At 44.5% G+C, this 22247-nt stretch overlaps 1 long non-coding RNA gene across 1 annotated transcript in view; it reads left to right on the top strand.

Annotated features, from left to right (window-relative positions):
* The window catches only part of LOC126993844 (uncharacterized), a 28553-nt gene extending 6751 nt beyond the window's left edge, over positions 1-21802 (top strand). Inside the window, exons 3-6 of the long non-coding RNA XR_007748337.1 lie at positions 476-696; positions 2555-3089; positions 5321-5418; positions 13918-21802. This is a non-coding gene — a long non-coding RNA (uncharacterized LOC126993844). The remainder of the gene's footprint in view (positions 1-475; positions 697-2554; positions 3090-5320; positions 5419-13917) is intronic.
* The last annotated feature ends 445 nt before the right edge of the window (positions 21803-22247 follow it).

The following is a 22247-nucleotide window of genomic DNA, read 5'->3' as shown; positions in this document are numbered from 1 at the left end:
CCACTGAGATTGGCACGGATTTTGCCTTAACAAACACCCACAAATGTAACCCATCCACTGAGATTGGCACGGATCTCGCCTTAACAAACACCCACAAATGTAACCCGTCCGCTGAGATTGGCACAGATGTCGCCTTCACTGGTAGCCTGGTAACATATACTCCCAAGACTTTCTTTGCCTCTGTAGTGGATAGTGGAGTGTCTCCCATGTGGTATATTGGTGTGCTGGATATCCCCTCCCAAGGTGCAGGACTTTACATTTTTCTTCATTGCATTGTAGCAGCCATTTTGCTCCCCTCCTGTAGCTTGGTGATGTCTTCTTGTAGGAATTCGCAGTCAAGGAGTTAAGGATAAATTGGAGCAGAGGAGACATGTAGACAGGGCAGTATGAGCACCACTATTCCTGCACAGTGTAGCTTGATCAGCAGAACAAGGCCAGTCAGTACAGTGTTGATTTCAGTCCACCTTTTCAACAGGAGTGTGGAGTACCAGGGTGACCAGGAGCACAGACTGACCAAGGATGGCAGTGGTGAGGGTGGTGGTGGTGGTGGTGGCCAGCCCCTCCATCATCCCCTCCGACTCCTGACTAACCTGCCGCTCGCCCCTCAAGGCATCACTGACCCCACACACGCAGCAGCCAGAAGGAGCAGGCCGGACAGAATCCCCGAGACTCTCCTACTTTGACGGCTGTGATGCGGTGAGAGTCCTGGGTTGTGTCTGTGGGTGTTTCCATGGGTAGTGTTATGAGCCCAGTTATAGCTTTGGCTTTGGTAGAGGTTGTTGTGGGTACTTCCATGGGTAGTGTTATGAGCCCAGTAATAATTTGACAAGGCTTTGGTAGAGGTTGTTGTGTTTGTACTTCCATGGGTAGTGTTATGAGCCTTGTGATAGACTGACAAGACTATCATAGAGGTTGTTGTGGGTACTTTCATGGGTAGTGTTATGAGCCTAGTGATAGTTTGACAAGGCTTCTTCTGTACCATGAACATGAAAAACACCCACAAGAATCAGGTACAGGAGGCCGTGCCCCTAACACATGATGCCTCCCAAAGGAACTGGCGGTGGCTGAGTGCTTAGCGTGGACGATGCGGGTTCGAATCCGCTTCTACCACCTGGGATTTTCCAGTCACCGCCGAGTGGCCCAAGACTACCCACATGTTGTCCTGAAGACCACCCATCAACCCGGACTCTAGAAGAACTGTCCAAGTGAGTCAAGTATGAGCTCCGGGGGGCAGCATGAGCCAAGAACAGATGGCGCCACTATAAACACTTGCCTGCACCACGCCCCCTAAAAAAAGCCCACCGGTGCTATAGGTCAGGACGTAAAAAAAGGGAAAAATGGGATGTGTGCTAAATCAAAATGAACAACTGTCAAGGTAGAGGAGATGAGGAGCAGAAAACCCACTCCTAAGAATTAAATTGTGATGTGAAAATGAACGGCTGTCGAGATGGAGAGAACAGAAAAGCCTCCTTGTTGGTTAGTCAGTCAGTGGCTGGAGCACGCCAGCACCAAAGCCGCAGAGTAGGAGAGTGTGACCACCCTCATCACAGGCTGTTACCTAAAGAGCAATGCAAGATTTAAGTTCAACATTATAAGGAGGTTTTTAACATGAAATGCACAAAATGGAGGCTACAGTACAGGGGAGAGAGTGAGGGTCAGGGAAGAAGGGACAGAGGGAGGGAGGACGGGAAGAATTTGTGTGGGGGGGGAGGGAGAGTGAAGCCCAGTCTCAAGACCATCTAATTGTACAGCTGTTGGGGAATCGCTGTGTTCCAATCTGGCAGACCAGTTTTAACCCCTTGACTATGAACTTCCTACCAGAAGACCTCACCAAGCTACAGGAATGGAACAAAAAGTGGCTGCTACAATTCAGTGAAGAAAAATGTAAAGTCCTGCACCTTGGGAAGGGATATCAAGCACACCAATACCACATGGGAAACACCCCACTATCCACCACAGAACTATATTTTATCAGGCTACCACTGAAGGGATATCCAGCACACCAATACCACATGGGAAACACCCCACTATCCACCACAGAGCCAGAGAAAGACCTGGGACTATATGTTACCAGGCTACCAGGGAAGGCCAAATCCGTGTCAATCGCAGCGGACGGGTTAAGGACAGCATCTTGCACCCAGAGCCACAGAATAAGAGAGCACATACCAAAGGAATTGATGCTAAATGGATATCATGGTAAATCAAGGTTATTTTAATGTTATTTCAATGGTATTTACTGGGTGTGAACTGTTGGGAGGGAAGAGAAGCACTGATTACTAGATATACATTTACTGACATGCAGAAACAAGGAAAATTGAGCATATGGTGCTATGGACAAAGAAATGTGGGAATGTTGAAGCAAGGGATTGATGAGGACAAGAACTTGACCCTTAGTGCATGCTGCTCACCCCTCCCTGGCCCGATGCCCCCCTGGCCCAGCCCCCTGGCCTCAACCTGCCCTGGCCCCTCCCCACACTGGCCCTGCCCCAAACTGGCCTCGCCCACAATTTTACTCACCCACACTTCTGCTCCTAACTGTTTCCATGTTCTCCAGTGACCAAGTGGTGTGTTGGTGCCTACCTCTGGCTGGCCGGCTGTTATGATAGAATTATGAAGAGCAAGCAGACAGCGCTGAAAGAACGGGGAATTCTTCTTCTTCCACAAACAACTGCCAATGAGAGAGTGAAGCGATGAATAACAGGGCACTGAATAACAGGTAGCCACGCCCTGTAGATTTTGTGTGACATTTATAAGAAGAACATAAGAGCATAAGAACATAGGGAGACTGCAAGAGGCTGAATGGCCTACACAGGGCAGCTCCAGATTCCCCCCCACTGCCACCTGTCATCCTCGTCCATGTAGCTATCAAGTCTACTCATAAAACAAGCTGTCATCCCTGCACTCACTAGTATGTGATTGCTGAGTCTATTCCATTCCCCCATCACCCTATTACTAAGCCAAGGCCTGCCTAGTTCCCTCCTAATTCTATACTTTTCTAATTTAAATCCATTACTGTGTGTTCTATCCTGGTGGCAGTGTGGGTTGCCTGCTGCCAGCACGTCATCTGGGAGACACACTCGGGTGGCAGTGTAAGCAGCAAGCCTTCCATTTAGTGAGCCTGTGTTACAAAATCAGCTTAACCTTTAGACGGCTACAGGAACAAAGAAGATGCCATAAAAATTGCATTGGTGTGAAGATCAAACCCCAGGATCACATTAGACTTTCTGTTCAGTATTCAGCCAGTCAGTTTTGTGAGGCAGAAATAAAACAACACTTCAAGATTGCGATTGAATCTATATATAAACAATAGTTAAAACACCCCTTATGTGGTATAACTATACTTGTGCTGCGGTCCTAAGGTCGGCAGTGACTATATATAGACCATTCATTTTGGGGAGCTTTTCTTCTAATACTGCCGCCATCTGAGTTAATCTGCATGATAAACCCACGGATCATTTTTTATAGTACAAACATTCCTATCATTTCTAAAAACAACTTCCAGTGCAGTAAACAATATCTTTTGCCTCTACAGTCATGCCTTGGTTTATGAGTCTAATTCGTTCTGGAATTTTGCTCGCAAATCAAAACACTTGTAAGCCAAAACAAATTTCCCATTGAAACTAATGTGAATCCCATTAAGGTGTCCCATATCCCAAAAAATATTAACATAAAAATCATTTTACATGTTATTTTACACAGAATGAAGATAATTTTACAAACAACTTGCAATGATAATCAATATTTTTTTTATAATATAGTATAATAATATAGCATAATATCTAAATAATACAGTGCTGAAAACACAAAGATCGCACACTGGAGCACAAACGTACGCGGACAGGAGCGCGGTGCTACCCTTGAGAGTGTGCAAAGTGGACTAAGGTGGTGTCACACTGGGCGTTTTCCTCCAGCCCTTGGAGCAAGAAGGAACTGTGGTTGCCTGTACGGTCAACCGGGAGTGAGTTGTTGGTTTGGGTAAATACTCCTGTCCTCCCGTCTCTGAAGCCATGATCGTACCCACAACGGCTTCTTCCTTCCAATAAACTATAGCAACAAGCTTATAGTTTGAGTGGCAGCAGCACAAGCCACAACAGCTCTTACTTTTGCAAACGGTGCCGTGTAGAGTGGACCGAGAGGAGGAGGACCTAAGAAGCGATACAAAGTGTTACAGGTCCAAAGAAGAAGATGTGAATACAGGGCGACTGGTTTGTTTACGTTGTGGATATGGGCAGCCGATCTTGGTCGTGTGTGACGCACGTCACCTGGTAATCAAGAGTTATCCCCCTTCCTTGAGACTGTTTTCCATCCCCCCTGTGATCCACCAGAGCGCTCTTTCTTGTCCATATAACTAGATGAACCAACACAATTTCTCATTTTGTCACTCATCAAGGACATACGCATTGGTTTAGTCAAAGTTATGAGATCTCCAGTTCATTAGGAACTTTTCTCTAGCTACTTTGCGTCACTGCACGAGACGGAATTTTTCAAGACGTCCTTTTCTCAACAAAATACCGACCGATGGCATCGCTTCACTTTCTTGTTTCTACTGATGACGATGATGTTTTCATACCTACAGTGATGCTTTCAAATGGTCTGTGGTGCAGCAGTAACACAACAGTGACCTCGTGAACTCTGTATGCACCCCCACCTGGCAGGGTTCCCCGTAAGAATCTCAGGAAATGGTCATCGCCTTTGGCCTAAGGAGGTGCGGCGCGGTGTGTTTACCTGTGTCGCCAGCCTCGCCGCGGCTTGTGCCACACCCCCGATTCTTGCCAAGAATTGGGGGACTTCTTGAAAATCTGACACACGAGAACAAGAAACGCAAGGATTTCTCAGGATTTGGGAAAGTCTTGATCGCCAGATAACGGCTTAAAGTTGTAGTTGCCTGTTGCGCCTACCACCAACACGGCTGGAGGAAAAAGGCCAAGTGTGATACCAGCTTGAGACCCTATTCCCATTGTTTTCCGCTCTGAGCGCTCTTGTCTTGCTGCGAACAACGGGAACCCACGCTCACGTCTCGACATGTACGAACAGGATGCTCGCACGCCAAGTCACCGCTCGTAAACCAAGACATTTTTGTGATTTTCTTTTGCTCATAAATCAAAACGCTCATAAAGTAAGGCACTCGTAAACCAAGGTGTGACTGTGTTTGGTAGTTCCTCGCTCCTCTTGTCATTATTATCTTAGAGATGAATCATATTTGCCGGCGCTGAAGGTGTCCTTTCTTTCTTAAAATAAGACTTGAAAAATTAGCATGCTGTGCACCATTACAAGCTTGTCATGCTGGTGGTGAGGCTGACCCTGATTGTGCACCCCACAGGAGAGGCTGAAGGCGCAGTGCAGGGGTGTGGTGGTGCCCTCAGAGTGGATTCTGTCCGGGCAGGCGGTGCACCCCAGGCCACACCCCAAGAACGTCAGGTGAGTAGCAGGGACACACACACACACACACACACACACACACACACACACACACACACACACACACATTGTTAAGTGGGAGTGACAATCTAACCATGATGGGGTTTTCAATTGCAAAGAGGCATGTTGGGAGGAGTGGACATCAGAGGAAGGTGAAACTCTATGAAACTCTTTATTATACCTGCATGGGGAAATAGCTGCTGAGGATAGGCAATGGACAACACTTATGCAATGGATCAAGGAGAACACAAACACACACACACACACACACACACACACACACACACACACACACAGACACATACACACACACACACACAGACACAGACACACACAGACACACACACACACACACACACTCCTCCTCCTCCTCCTAAGACAAACAAGCAAAAATCTTCAGTTTCCTCCCAAGTGGATGTACCGTCAGGTGTGATCCAACAGGACGAATTGGGTGTGGCAATGAAGAAAATACTATACGTTATTGAGCATCAAGATGTTGGATTTCTCAAATTTGACATCTCTAGGAAAGTGACTATATCAGATGCATTGCAGACAGAAATTTTAATGAGAGGCTCAAGTTTTTTCCAGTATATGTCCGGGGCTTTTGCAGTTAAAAACAAGCGGTCAATGACTACAGCATGGTTCAAAAACACCTTGTTAACGACTTTTAAGCGTCATTTTTAACGTGGTTAATGTAACGTGTTATGTTTAAGTTTAAGGTGCGAACTGCTGTCTCACGTCAGGTCCGGTGTACCGTTGCCTGCGTTCTCCAGTTGACTGAAGTGGTTGAGACAACACAATAGCCTTTTAGTTAAGTTATGTGTGGCCGAGCGGTAGCCGTTATAAGTTCACTTTAGTTCTCTCTCTCAGGTTAATACAAATACCAAATATATATAACTATATTAACAGTTGTACTACATAAGGTTTACAGTTTACGTGAGCGAGACGCACGAAATCAGAGACAGCCACACCGCTGCAGGGCGCGGGGCGGCAGAGCACCGCTCGCCTGCCCGTCACCCGTCTTCTCTCCCTTCTCCGCGTTGTTCGCCCGTTTTATTTGCTTGTAGTTCGTCCGGAAGGGTGTGGGTTCCGGTTGATGACTGTTGATGAAAGTCATCATTTGCTGATCCTAGTGTCAGTTCACCACAGCTTCCCACGGCCAAAAGCACGACGTGTTGTTAGACATCCTGTTGTGCGACACCGACCGAGTGTCGCCACACGTACAGTCATACATACACATGTACATTATAATATACATATTACATCGCTCGGTTCTCTAAAAGTCGCGACCTCGCGACTCACCCGACCTTAAAAGCAGTGTACCTACCCATGTTACAGTCGCACAATGTGTACTAGTTAAACGAGGTCCTGTTATTGCATTAAAAAAATATATATACAAGTCAGAGCCCGCCTAACGATACAGCATCGGGAAATGCCAATGATAATTAAAAATAATCATGGAAGTAACAAGAAATGGGCAAAGTACATACAGGGCGAGGTAAACTTGGATAGACTCGTGGACTTGGAAGCTCAGTAGTATTCCGAGAAAACAAAATAATAGCTCGAAAATTATTTACATGATACATCCTAGAAAAATTAAATTGACTAAACTGTCATTAGGACACATGGTAATGGAGCTGCTTGTAATAGTAAAAAGAAAAAGGAACAATCCTTGAAGAAGATCTGCTACACAGAGCCTTCGAGTCACACCTGGACACAAAACTGTCGCAGAGAAACACTCATCCGTTGCGTGACAATTAATTGCCAGTGTCGTTACCCTCGGCACGCCTTCGAGACGGGTGGGGTTTGCAACAATAGATAAGGTTGTGTGAAAAGAGGTAATGTTATCCGTAGAGTCTCCTAATAGTTACAATGTGATAACAAGGACAAGTCTGGAGAACCTTAGAAGCATCGGCAGTCAGCACCACTAACTCCTAATACTCCGTTTTACAGGTCTACAGTACTATAAAAGAAAATCCTGTCACTAAGTTGTGAAATCACTGTTGTAACAAATCTCACTGAAATATACAATTCCAGCATAATTGATTAAAGTAATTCCAGCATTAATAAACATCAAATGACAAAGACAAATTTCCACCTATCCCTCGATCGTAACGAACGTGGATGACTGACATCTGTGACGCCAAAAATAATTCCCGTAACGGGTAACAGTGGTATGTCAAGTAAGGGTAAGTAAGACTTGTCTGCTTACTTCCAAAGCTTACAGATATTCACATGCTGGTTACGATAAAAGTTAGGGACAGCATCTGCTCAAGTTAAGTCTGTCAGTGCAGAGAAAAAGTATGTTTTAAGCAGAAGCACATGAGGTTCAAGGTTAAATTGTGCATATCCCTATGTTAGTCTACACCCTCGGTTATTACGGGTCCAATTAAATTAAGAAGACTGACTGCCTTGCATCAACTCAGCAATAAAAGAAAATAGTGGGTTAGAGTGAAAAGTATTACTCAAGCACTCCCCTCTCGCATGAAAAAGATGCAGGCAAAAGCATAGGAACCAAACATAAATTAGTAGATGCGAGGATGCAGGTTATAGTCGTGTGGTGGAAAGATACACAAAGCAGCGTCAGGCTGAACCTCAAGCCGGCGCTAGTCTTTGGAGACGATCACTCTGCACCATTCTGTGCAAAAAAAAAATCGTAAAGCTCAAATTTCCAACCACCAATTTATCTGACTATTTCTGCCTAAACCACGGGTAAAAGAACACACCAAGGAATTTTTGATTACCGCTGGTGACACCCAAAAAGGTTTAGGTCAGAGGGTCGCGAAGGCCCCCCTCCCCGACGAACGTGTCGACGGGAAACGAAGCTTCAAAAAGGACCCAAAATTACTTTAAATGCCATAAAAGTTGGCTGATAAAACCGTGTAGGTTGCCAGTGGGGCTGTAGTCAAGGGATACTGCACTCTTTCGAAGAGGAACTTTAAGGACAATCATGTACATAAGGAACTCTAGTAATAATCTAGCATTAGCTACAGAAATGGTTTCTCCATCTGTCTAGTTTTCCTGTTTAAAACACGAGATCAAATCAGTAGATAGCCTATAGGCGTCCACTTGCCTATTAAAAAGGCCACTCATTTGCACAGTGTCCACAGCAAAATATACACCCTTTATGAGGCCGTGTTGCCCATCTTCCCCAAATGTTTAAAGAAAAAGTGACCGAAACGCATCATAATCCTTCCGTCCAGTGAACGCGCTCCTGTTTATGAGGGCCGGCGTTCCCGTTCCCGGGATTGACCTTCGAGCGGCTGAGAGATATTTTATCTCCCGGATTTGACACGAATGAAATGTCCATGACAATCTCACTTTGAAACAAGAAGTCCCTGGCAGAACAATCTGCCTCCCTTGCTACCCTGCGAAAGGCCTAACTGCTGTTGCTGTTAGCGGGTGATTAGGGGCAGAAGCCATTGTGGGATTAGTAAGGTAAGTAAAGACCTCTTGGTTGCACATGCAGCGTAGGAGGAGCAAGCACCCTTTGAAGACTGCTACACTCCTTACATGAGAACAGTTACCGTTATCCTTGACGGCACTGTTCTTTCTCTCAACCCACCCCTCATAGTCCTCGGGTCAGGTTTCTCTGCCATTAAAAGAGTTACTAGTAAAATGAGGAGTAAAATGGTAAAAGAGAAAAAAATATTGCTGCAAAAATAAGTAAAGTAATAATCATTCACCGCTAAGTATATGCTCACTCCTCCCCGATGCTTTTAAAATGCATAATAAAAGAGGAAAAAGAATAATGAGTGAGGCTTAGCAAGACAAAACGTCTCCACTGTGCAATAAAACACACAAAAGAAAGGAGAAAAGAAAATGAATGATTATACATAAAATGCGTAACAATGTTACTCAAGAAAAATATTAAACAACCACACGCCAGAAAAATCAACAGCTGAAAAATCTAATAGATTAGATGCGGCCCCACACGCCTAAACACGTGAACATAATAATAGTAATGCACCTGAAATAATGTTGCAAGTGCTGTAATTACTGAAACCGTATCAATGAGTGTCAGCTATAATGTGTTAAAAACCTCGAAGACAGCAGCTCGATGCCCCACTACTCAGCACGCTCGCGTCCTTCGCCTCGCCGGTGGCAAGGGCAGGGCTGCAGGGGTGGCAGGGTCTGCCGTCCCCCGTCTGGCAGCGGTGGTGGGAGGGGCGGCGGGCAGACAATATACGCCCACCAGTCACCCTCAAAGGTCCGAGTTGCCTGGCGAAGATAAGTGCGCACCTACGACGAGTTGTGTCGCAGGAAGAAACAAATGCCTGGACACCTCCAAGGAAACTTGGTTGTGTGGAGGTGCGAGGCGGGGCGCGCGGGCTGTGTGGAGGTGCGGGGCGGGGCGGGGTGTGCTCTCGGGTGCGGCTGTGTGCTGACTCGACTCACTGGGGCAGGAAAAGCCGCGCGCTGAGGTCAGCGTTTGCTGGCTGTGTCCGATACCGTTCACTGCCCCCACACACTGTCACTGAAGCTAAGTTTGAGAGAGAGATATAACAATTCGGAGTAGTTCGTAACCACGCTGCACATCATTTATGTTAACGACTTTTAAGCGTCATTTTTAACGTGGTTAATGTAACGTGTTATGTTTAAGTTTAAGGCGCGAACTGCTGTCTCACGTCAGGTCCGGTGTACCGTTGCCTGCGTTCTCCAGTTGACTGAAGTGGTTGAGACAACACAATAGCCTTTTAGTTATGTGTGGCCGAGCGGTAGCCGTTATAAGTTCACTTTAGTTCACTTTAGTTCTCTCTCTCAGGTTAATACAAATACCAAATATATATAACTATATTAACAGTTGTACTACATAAGGTTTACAGTTTACGTGAGCGAGACGCACGAAATCAGAGACAGCCACACCGCTGCAGGGCGCGGGGCGGCAGAGCACCGCTCGCCTGCCCGTCACCCGTCTTCTCTCCCTTCTCCGCGTTGTTCGCTCGTTTTATTTGCTTGTAGTTCGTCCGGAAGGGTGTGGGTTCCGGTTGATGACTGTTGATGAAAGTCATCATTTGCTGATCCTAGTGTCAGTTCATCACAGCTTCCCACGGCCAAAAGCACGACGTGTTGTTAGACATCCTGTTGTGCGACACCGACCGGGTGTCGCCACACGTACAGTCATACATACACATGTACATTATAATATACACATTACATCCTTGGCAAAGGAAAAGGAGAAGTGCTTTGGTCTTGGTTAGTCTATTTAGCTGTCAAAAGTGCAGTGTTTTGCTTCTCATGCCTACTGTTTCCGACGACAGAGACTGCCAGCCACTGTTCTTCACTAGAGCTAGAGGGAGGTTTTAGCAGCTGGAAAAAGCCAGAAAAAATCATTGCACATGAAAATAGTCAGAGACATTGTGATTCTTTCACAAGATGGAAGGAAATGGAAAGGCGCCTTGTTGAAAAGGAAGGACTAATTGACAAACAGCTTCAAGGGCACATTGCCACAGAGAAGGAATAGTGGCGACAAACCCTCAAGATAATTCTGCACTGTATTAGATATCTGTCCAAACAAAATTTAGCACTGAGAGGTCACAGAAAGAATATAACCTGCACTGAAACAGATGAAAATAGTATTGGAAATTTCAGAGGCCTTTTAAAACTAATTGCAGAGTTTGATCCTGTCATGAAAAACCATCTGGACTATGTCTGTCAAAATCCAAGGTCCCCTTCATATTTGTCTGCTGAAGTCCACAATGAATTCATCCAGATTATTGCATCTACTGCTGGGAGCACTTTACTGAGTGACATCCGAAGAGCTGAGTACTACGGTATAATGCTTGATTCAACTCCAGATGCTGCACACAGGGAACAAATGTCAGAGATCATAAGATATGCAGAGATAAACTATGAAGAAAAAACAGTTTGTGTGAAAGAAAGTTTCCTTGGACTTATTCAAGTACACCAAAAGGATGCAGCAAGTACTGTAAATGTAACAATGCAGCAGCTGGAGAAAGTTCACTTGCCTTTTGAAGACTCTCGTTCTCAGTGTCATGACTATGCTGCTGTCATGTCTGGACACAAATAAGGAGTACAACAAAGACTTGTTACAGTGAACCCTAAAGCAATATATGTGAACTGTGACAACCACTCATTAAATTTGGCTGGGGTTCATTCCGCTAGTCATGAGGTGGTGATGGTCACATTTTCTGGAACTGTGCAGGCAGTGTATGTTTTCTTTTCAAGGTCGACCTATCGATGGGAGACACTGAAGAAGAATTTGCCTATATCTGTGAAAGCTGAATCTGAAATACGCTGATGCAGCTGATGCAGTTCGACCCATACATGAAAATGCGAGGGATTTGGTCCAACTTTTAGAGACAATCGGAAGTGATTTGAAGGAGACAACAAATACCAGAAGTGAAGCAACACAGCTGTTGAGCAGAATTTTGGCATCTGATTTCTTTGCTGCACTAAGTTTCTGGAACATTTTACTTACCAAGATTGACAGAGTCCAGAAGCGACTGCAGGATCCAAAAATGAATTTCCATGAGGCAGCACAAGATATCCAGGCGTTGCAAGTTTATTTCCTTGCTAATCGCGGGGAAATCTGCCAGACATCTATCAAAAAAGCAAAGGAGCTCTGTCATGCTTGGGATGTAAGAATTGACAGACGACGTAGAGTGAAGAAAAAATTGCCTGGTGAAACTGGTGGTGATGCAGACCTCTCAGCAGAAAATGAGATGCAACGGCTGCTAAAAGGTACTATTGACAGAATGCATAATGAAATGGGCGAACGGTTCATCAGATTGCGTAACTTGGATTCAAAGTTTGGCTTTCTTTTGGATATTAAGGAGTTGCTATCTACAACCAATGAAGCATACGTCACAGAAAGGTGCATTGATGTGGCAAGTTTCTATGACACTGACTTAGATGGCTTGGAACTGTTCAGTGAAATTGTAGATTGCAGAATGCTGCTTAAGACACGAGATGATGTTCTGATCACTAACACACAGGAATTACTTTGTCATTGTACAATATGGGGATGAAAGTGTTCTCCCAAACCTTCGGGTTGGCCTTAGATACTGCTGACCATTGCAGTATTAATTGCTAGTTGTGAGCGATCATTTAGTAAATTGAAACTTATCTTGTCGTACCTTGGACCATCTATGGGGCAAGAAAGGTTGTCGGCCTTAACTCTACTAAGTGTAGAGCAAGGGATCGCAGACAAAATAAACTTTGATGACATGATGGATAAATTTTCAGCTGTAAAAGCTAGAAAGATGAATACATTGTATCGTGCATCAATACTTGATATCCTTCAATTCATTGTCAACCCTTTTCTTTGGTTTGGTTTTCTATTATCAATATCTGTCTAATTACCTTTACCCTCTAATAGCTTTATACCGTTTTATTTCCTTGCATATTGTTGACCCTAAGCATCCAGCACTTTAATCTTTTTGTGTTCATTAGTTTGCCACATGCTAAAACATTCTCTAAAGAAAAGTAAGGTTTATAATTAGTGAACTAACTCATCTTTGTTCTTATCAGATTTCTTTCCAGGCATTATAACTATTCAGTCTTTACCACAAAATCCATTTTTTTCTAATATTAACTTCTATACTGGCAACAATTTGTACATTTTCATGATTTTCTTAGCCCGTTTTTACTAAAGTTTATCTCCTATTTTAGTCATATCTGTTTAATTTACCATTTTCTTTGGTTATTAAGAGTTACTGGCTGCTGTGATGCCTTACTATAGTCTACATCTTATTTATCTTATCAACATTTTGGAATTTATTTATGAGGGCTAATAATTAATTAATTATATCTATTATTAATAAAATAAACTATTTTAGTTTGCGAATTCGGTTTGTGTTTTATCATTCCAGAATATTATTATGCAAATTAGAATGCTTTGTTTTCAACACAGTATATCTGAAATAATAAAGGCCAACATTTCCTGCCAAGATTAGTACACTCAAATGAAAAGAGCCCTTCACCCCTTTGGGGGCGCCATAATAGACTTTGCCCCCGGGCGCCAACAACCCCACGACGCCACTGACAGAGCCACAGGGATAGGAGACTTTGGCCACCTCCATTCCCCCCCATTCCTTCCCTCCCTCCCAAGAGAATATAAAGGAAAGGGAGTAAGGGGAAAGTAAGGAAGAAAGGGAAGGGAGGAAGGGGACGAGAGAGAGAGAGGTGGGTTAAGGGAAGGAAGAGGAAGGGGAAGAGAGAGAAGGGAAATGAAGGGAAGGAAGGAAAAGGAGAGAGAGAGAGAGAGAGAGAGAGAGAGAGAGAGAGAGAGAGAGAGAGAGAGAGAAGAGAGAAGGGAAGGGAAGGGGAGGAAGGAAAAGGAAGGAAAAGAGAGAGACGTGGATGAAAAGTGATGGAAAGGGAAGCGAAGGAAAAGGAAGAGTAGAAAATAAAGGAGGAAGGAAGAGGAAGGGAAAACAGAGATAAGAGGGGACAAGAAGTGTTGGAAAGGGAAGAGGGGGAGCCATACATCCTTTCCCTCACCAAACCACATTCTCACACCTCGGCACTTTCCAGGTATTTGGAGGAGTACAAGTTGAAGGAACGGTGCGCCGACGGAACCATTGTAGCCGTGGCGTGCGCCCTGCCAGACAACACCAACACCAACACCACTGCAGGGAAAAAGAAGAAAAAGAAATGTGTGGTGTGTGTGTCTCAGGCTGGGAAGGAAGACGCCACATTATCACACCAGGAGGAATCGCTCAATAGCCTTCAGAACGATGGTGTCAGTGAGGGCTCAAGGACAAAGAGGCGAGGTGTGGTGTGTGTGTGTCTCAGGCTGGGAAGGTAGACAGTGTATTATCACACCAGGAGGAATCACCCACTGGCCTTCAGAACGGTGGTGTCAGTGAGGGTTCAAGGACAAAGAGAAGGAGAGGTGAGGTGTGTGTGTCTCAGGCTGGGGAGGAAGAGGAAGGAACTGTACAGGAGAAGCAGGAGGAGGCACTTAATGGCCTCACGAATGGTGGTTCTGGCTCAAGTACCGACGTGAGGAAGCAGAGGAAGCAAACTCGAAGGAGAGGAAAGAAGAAGAAGTTGAAGGGAGGCGATGAAGTGGCTGTACCTTAGAGGAAGAACAGGGATGAATAGAACATGAAAAAACACTAGTTACCCCTCACAATGGCAGCGTTGACTCAAGTACTGACGTGAGGAAACAGGAAGCAAACCCAAAGGAGAGGGAAGAAGTTGAAGGGAGGCGATGAAGTGGCCGTAACTTAGAGGAAGAACAGGGACAGATAGAACATGAAAAAACACTAGTTACCCCTCACAATGGCAGCGTTGACTCAGGTACTGACATGAGGAAGCAAACCGGAAGGAGAAGGAAGAAAAAGTTGAAGGAAGGCAATGAAGTGGCCGTACCTTTGAGGAAGAACGTGGATGGATACAACATAAAAAAAAAAAACACTAGTTACCCCTCACAGTGGCAGTGTTGGCTCAAGTATTGACGTGAGGAAACAAACCCGAAGGAGAGGGAAGAAGAAGAAGTTGAAGGGAGGCGATGAAGTGGCGGTACCTTAGAGGAAGAACAGGGACAGATAGAACATGAAGGAAGAAGAAAACACTAGTTACCCCTCACAGTGACAGCACTAGTGAAAGGAAGAGAAAGAAGGTGGAACAGGGAGTTATGTGGCTTGTGTGTGTTGAACTTAAGAAGGCACACACTGCAGGGTTTGAACAGGAAGAAATGCTTGCCTCACAATGACAGCACTAGTGAAAGGAAGAGAAAGAAGACAAAACAGAGGGAGTGTAGTGTGGCTTGTGTGTGTTGAACTTAAGAAGGGACACACTGCAGGGTTTGAACAGGAAGAAACGCTTACCTCACAATGACAGCACTAGTGAAAGGAAGAGAAAGAAGACAAAACAGAGGGAGTGTAGTGTGGCTTGTGTGTGTTGAGCTTAGAAGGAAGACACTGCAGGTTTGAACAAAGAAAAACACTTACTGACGATGGCTGAGTGGTCGGTGCCTGGATGCCATGACCCCAAGGACCCAGGCTCAATTCCCTCCGCAAGACACTGACAATTCTTAACCATCGGCGAGTGGTGGAATATTACCCACATGCTGCCCAGGTCTTCAATCAACCTTGACTTCAGCGACTTAGGTCAAGAGGAGCACCGGGGGGCAGCATGGGCCAAGCAGAGTCATACATCACAGCAGCCACTATAAATTAAATTTGCCTGTGCCACGAACGGACTGGGGTCTTCCAAGTGGTCCCTCGAGAGAGTCTACTGGTGCTATAGGCAGAGGAGAAGGAAGAGGAAAAATGAAAAGAGGAAGAATTCTGTGGCACTGGTGAAGGAGCAGGAGGAGGAAGAGGATAAAAATGGTGAAGGAGCAGAAGGAGGAAGAGGATAAAAATGGTGAAGGAGCAGAAGGAGGAAGAGGATAAAAATGAAAGATAAAGAAATCTGCAGCTACAATGGAAGAGAGAAAACACAGAAAAAGAGACACATGAAGAGACTGAAGGAAAGGGAATGGACAGTTACGACAAGAAGAAGCACTTAATAGTCCTTATAATGGTGGCACTGCTGAAGGAGAAGAAGAAGGAAGAGGAAGAAAGGAAAGAGAAGGAAATATGTACCTTGTGATTTTGGGCTGTGAAGAAGCTGGAGGAAGGCAAGGTAATGGCAGGACCTTGAGGGAAGAGAACAGACAGTCAATTACAACAAGAAGAAGCACTTACTAATCTATAGAATGGTGGCACTGCTGAAGGAGAAGAAGGAAGAGGAAAAATAAAAGAGAGAAATCTGTGCCTTGTGATTTTGGGCCGTGAAGAAGCTGAAGGAAGGCAAAGTAATGGAGGGAAGAGAACAAACAGTCAATTACAACAAGAAGAAGCACTTTACTAATCTACAGAATGGTGGCACTGCTGAAGGAGAACACAAAAGAACACAAAGGAAGAACAAACAACAGCAGACCTGCTGGTCCTTACGAGGCTGTTTGTGACAAGCTACACTAACCATCTAATCAAAGGTGGAAGATGAAGGACAGCAAAGGCGAAGGCTCCTCCCCACCCCCCATCCCTCCAGCCAAAGCTGGCAGGAAAGGAAAAAGAAACATGCAGCATGGAAAAACTGCATGGAAATTATGTAGGAAAGAGGAAAGAACTACCATTACTGCTATCACAAACCGGGCGATAAAAGCGGACAAGGACAAGAGGATAGAAGGAAGAAGAGGAAAAAGGAAAGAGAAAGAAATCTGTGCCTTGTGAATTTTATGCTGTGACAGTTACAATAGGAATTACACTTACTCTCCTTCACAGTGCTGGCATGTGCTCAAATTATGACACACAAAGGAAACAGTCGCCTTCACCATTACTCTTTCCTTCCTCTCCACTCTTACAAACACTTCTCCCTCTCCCTCCCTCCCAGCCAAACACTGTCATGGAGCCATCTGGTCCCATAAAGCACTAGTGGAAACAATCGCCTTCACCATTACTTTTGCCTGTCTCTCCACTCTTACAAACACTTCTCCCTCCCAGCCAAACACTGTCATGGAGCCATCTGGTCCCATAAAGCACTAGTGGAAACAGTCGCCTTCACCATTACTTTTCCTTCCTCTCCACTCTTACAAACACCTCTTCCTCTCCCTCCCTCCCAGCCAAACACTGTCATGGAGCCATCTGGTCCCATAAAGCACTAGTGGAAACAGTCGCCTTCACCATTACTTTTTCCTGTCTCTCCACTCTTACAAACACTTCTCCCTCCCAGCCAAACACTGTCATGGAGCCATCTGGTCCCATAAAGCACTAGTATTTTTAGAATGGCAAAAACATGTATAATGAGCTCACAGCGAAACAGTGCGCGCGACCTTTTGTATACTTGGACTTTTGTCGCGGCAGAAAACAAACATGATATACAGAGAGAAAGGAGCTGCCTCGTACAGGCCTACCGGCCTCTTGCAGACTCCTGCGTTCTTATGTTCAAACAGACAACATGGAAGGAAGGCGATGAAAGGCGGTCACTTCAACTTGACAGGGGTGGAAGGAAGTGTGAGAGGTGAAGAAGGAAGGAGAAAGAGAACATCCCATCACACTGCCCCTCACAACACTGGTGCTAAGAAAAGACAAAGAAGAAAAGTAAAATAAGAAAGAAAGGTGTAGCTTGTGGCTCTCAGGAATGTTAATTAGGCTGTGACACTTGCAATAGAGAAAACACTTTAGTGGTGGCGTGGACTCAAGTTCTGACTCACACGAAGAACAGCTGAAACAAATGTGAAATAAAGTGTGTGTGTGTGTGTGTGTGTGTGTGTGTGTGTGTGTGTGTGTGTGTGTGTGTGTGTACCTATTTGCAGTATACAGGGCCTCAGCTCAAGCATGGTCAGTCCTGTCTCCCAATCTATATTTGTCTAGCTTTTTCTTCATTTTCTGGTCACTGCCCGCCTCAACAAGGTCTTTGCTTCGTCCATTCCATGTATCCACACTCCTGTATGGAAAACTGCATGTCTTTCAAACAAGTCCCCTTTCTCAATTTCTTGCTGTGTCCTCTTAGTTGCCTCCTCCCTTCCATCGCGATTAAGTCATTTATATCCAACACTTCCATGCCACTCGTATTCTCATAAAAATTACATCTCATCCCTTCTCCATCTTCATACAAGACTAACCATCATATTTTTGTAACATTTCGGCGCCCAGGCACACAGATTCAACAAGGCTTTCGTATGAGTTGTAGGAGGCATTTCCAGGGATAGTTTCATGGCCCTGGTGGTAGTTTGACCCTTCTTCTGTAACAGGAACTTGAAATGCCACCCTTTAGAGCCCGACTGATCTCCTTTTATGCCTTTGGAAATAGTTGATGTGAGGGGCGGAAGTGTTTGAGAATACCAACCCTCTTAGTATCTCCATCTCTCCAGTGCTTTCATCTCCTTTATGACAATCTTCTCTCACTTAAAAACTAATTCTCATCCTTCTCCAGTTTCCTATAAGACTTAGTGTAGCTCTTTGATCTCATTGTAATGAACTCCATCTCTTTGATCCTTTCCTCTCTTCCTTCTCATGTTCTTTTGGGTTCTCTTTAGAGGGAGAATTAAAGGTTGGAAACTGGACTCTGAACTCAGACCCTCAGAGCTCAGCATTCACCACTTCCAGCCGTTGTGTAATATAGTGGTATTTGTAGTAGTAGTAGTAATAGTAGTATCAGGTCCTCTGCATGCTTCTAATATATTCCACATTTCTTCTGTTCTCTTATTTTTACAACATATTTCTCTCTCCTCTGTGCCGGCTCCATTCAAACAAGACTTTCTGTATCTCCATATTTATTCAGTTAACTTACATTGTGTTTACATTAATGCAAGAGAGAGAGAGATTATTTATGTGTTGGGGGGTCTTGTGTCTGTGGGCTTTGTAAACATACTGTGGGGTGACATCCTGTGGGGCCTGTGGCTGAGAGAGAGAGAGAGAGAGAGAGAGAGAGAGAGAGAGAGAGAGAGAGAGAGAGAGAGAGAGATTTATGTCTCAGCATTGCACTGTCACTATCAGGCTGCTCCTAACGTGCCACTCACTGGAGGTCACTGATCAGGTGTGTGCAGCCAGGCTTGGGCGCCAGATTTGACCCAATGTGGACAAATTTCCCACGTCCACACATGAGGTCAATCTGCCGCCCATGCATGGCTGCAGACACCCACCCTAATCAGTGCGCTGCTAACACGTCCGCTGCGATTGGCACAGATCTGGTTTTCACTAGTAGCCTGATAACATATACTCCCAGGTCTTTCTCTGCCTCTGTGGTGGATAGTGGAGTGTTTCCCATGTGGCTTCCCATGTGGCATTGGTATGCTGGATATCCCCTCCCAAGGTGCAGTACTTTACATTTTTCTTCATTGGATTGTAGCAGCCACTTTTTGTTCCATTCCTGTTGCTTGGTGAGGTTTTCTTATAGGAAATCCGCAGTCAAGGGGTTAACGGTGACAGCATCGTCTTAGTGCCAGCCAGACAGTGACAGTTCCCAGGGCACCCAAACAGTGACATAAACTGCTGTGGGAAGCTTTAAAATTGGTGCATCAGGAATGAGAGCATTTCAAGCTTGGAACACATATCCCTTACATCAAATCAAAATATATTAGTATTTCCATGAGAGAGAGAGAGAGAGAGAGAGAGAGAGAGAGAGAGAGATTCCTTTTCCCAACTCAGACTTTGGTGAAGAGATTAAATTTGTATTAGTATTAAGTAAATAAATAAATGATATAAAAAAATGGCTTGAGTCTAGGCCCCTGAGAGAGAGATTGTGTTGTGCTTGCCACTCATCTTTTTCTTGTATATTTGAGTCCGTGAAGCATTAGTGACGTGGCAATAACAATTTAAAATCTCAAAGTGTGTACCTCACAGTGCTGGGGATGGACCCGGCCCTTGCAATAAAAGTTGGGGCAGCACATCAACTGAGTCCCTTATGAGCAGCTCCTCCTCCTCCTACTTATAGTCGTCCTATATAATATGGAAGCAGAAGGAAGTGTAAATGAAAGTAAAGGAGTGTATTGAACAAGTGCATTAGTCTCACCATCAGTCATCATTCCCTCAATGTCCACACTGCTAGGCTGGGACGTCAGGTGTAGTGCCGCAGAATTGGCCCCTGGCACGATGGTTGAGTTCGCTTGCTGCCCTGGCTTGTACTCTGAAGGCCTGGGTTCCCTCAGTGCACGTACGAGACTAGTGAAACATTATTATTATTGTTATTAGTATTATCATGGAAATACACAAGAATGACAAAACTAATGCATCTGTTCAATATACACCCATGCCTTAATATACTTTCTCTTGCATGCAAATTATAGGGGAAGGAGATGGGAAGATTTAGAAGAGGAAAAATAGGAGGAGGAGGAACTAAGGAAAAATATTATAGATGAGGATTTGTAGGAGTGGAACAAAGGAAAAAAACATAGAAAATAAGAAAGAGGAGGAGGAGGAGGAACAGAAAAGGAGGTGTAGTGAAAACTGTGAAAAGAGAAATATAAGAAAGACGTAAGTTTAGAAGAGGAGGAGGAGGAGGAGGAACAGAGGAAGAAAATTATAGCTAGAGGAGGATCCGTAAGAGGAGAAATGACGGACGAAAATAAATGATGGAAATAGAGAAAACAAGGAAGAGGAGGAGAAGGAGGAGGAAGAGAGAAGTATAATAAAGACATAAGTATAGAAGAGGAGGAGGAGGAGGAGGAGGAAAAGTAGGAGAAGAAACGAAGGATAAAATTAAGGAAGGAAATAGAGAAAACAAGGAGGAGGAGGAGGAAGAGAAGTATAAGAAAGACAAGATTACAAGAGGAGAAGAGGAGGAGGAGGAGGAGGAGGAGGAGCAGGAAAAGTAGGAGAAGAAACGAAGGATAAAATTAAGGAAGGAAATAGAGAAAACAAGGAGGAAGAGGAGGAAGAGAAGTATAAGAAAGACATAAGATTACAAGAGGAGAAGAGGAGGAGGAGGAGGAGGAGGAGGAGGAGGAGAAACGAAGGAAGAAAACTAACGATGGAGATATAGAAAAAAAAGGAAGAGGAGGAGGAAAAACGGAGAAAAGGAAAAATATATAAAAAAACTGAGAAGAAGAAATAATAAGCAGGAGAATAAAGGAAGAAAGGGCAGAAAGGGGGAGAGAGGAAGGAAGAGGAGAAATAGAAAGGAAAAAGACAAAATTATATAAAACGAATCCTTGGAGAGGAAGAGGAGAGGTCAAAGAAGGATGAGGAGGAGAAGGAGCAAAGGAAGAAAAGTAAGAAAGGAAAGAGGAAGGAGGAGGAGGAGGAGGAGGAAAAAGTAGAAAGGAAAGAGAGATAAATGAGATAAAAATGAATCCTATAGGAAGAGGAGAGGGAGGGGAAGCGATAAAGAAGGAGGAGGAGGAGGAGAAGGATAAAGAATGACATATATCAGAAAGGAAGAAAAATAAAGGAAAGAAGAAATAAATGACAAAATAATATAGGAAGAAAAGAAGAAGTAGAAGAAAAAGACAAAGAAGAAGAGGAGAAGAAAATATATAATAGGAAGGAGGAAAACGCAAAGAGAAGGAGAGAGAAGATATAGTAAAAGAGGAGGAGGAGGAGGAGGAAGAGGAGGAAGCTCTTGCTACTATAAATCTTGCAAACTACTACTATTATTACTACTATTACTGCTACTACTACTACTACTACTACTACTACTACTACTACTATTATTACTACCACTACTGCTACTATTACTACCACTACCACATGCATTTCACTAGAGTAAGGTCTGTGGTGGTGCTGTGGTGGTTCTGCTGCTGGTATCTCATTCCCTCCCTTATTCTTGTTGTGGTTCTGTTGTCTCATTCGACCATCCTTGCTGTGGTTCCAATGCACATTCATTCATTCTATTCCCGTCACTGCCTGTTGCTTGCCGCCCGCCTCGCCTGTGAATGGAAGAATGTGTGAACCATCTGTATGTCATGGGAAGAATGTGTGAACCATCTGTATGTTACGGGAAGAATGTGTGAACCATCTGTATGTCATGGGAAGAATGTGTGAAACATCTGTATGTTACGGGAAGAATGTGTGAACCATCTGTATGTTACGGGAAGAATGTGTGAACCATCTGTATGTCATGGGAAGAATGTGTGAACCATCTGTATGTTACGGGAAGAATGTGTGAACCATCTGTATGTCATGGGAAGAATGTGTGAACCATCTGTATGTTACGGGAAGAATGTGTGAACCATCTGTATGCTACGGGAAGAATGTGTGAACCATCTGTATGTTACGGGGAGAATGTGTGAACCATCTGTATGTTACGGGAGGGAAGAATGTGTGAACCATCTGTATGTTACGGGAAGAATGTGTGAACCATCTGTATGTTACGGGGAGAATGTGTGAACCATCTGTATGTTACGGGAAGAATGTGTGAACCATCTGTAT

The sequence above is a fragment of the Eriocheir sinensis genome, unplaced genomic scaffold (genome assembly GCF_024679095.1).
Source record: "Eriocheir sinensis breed Jianghai 21 unplaced genomic scaffold, ASM2467909v1 Scaffold687, whole genome shotgun sequence".
Lineage (NCBI taxonomy): Eukaryota > Metazoa > Arthropoda > Malacostraca > Decapoda > Varunidae > Eriocheir > Eriocheir sinensis.
The sequence above is the reverse complement of the archived record's forward strand: the minus strand, read 5'-3'. Positions and strand labels throughout refer to the sequence as shown.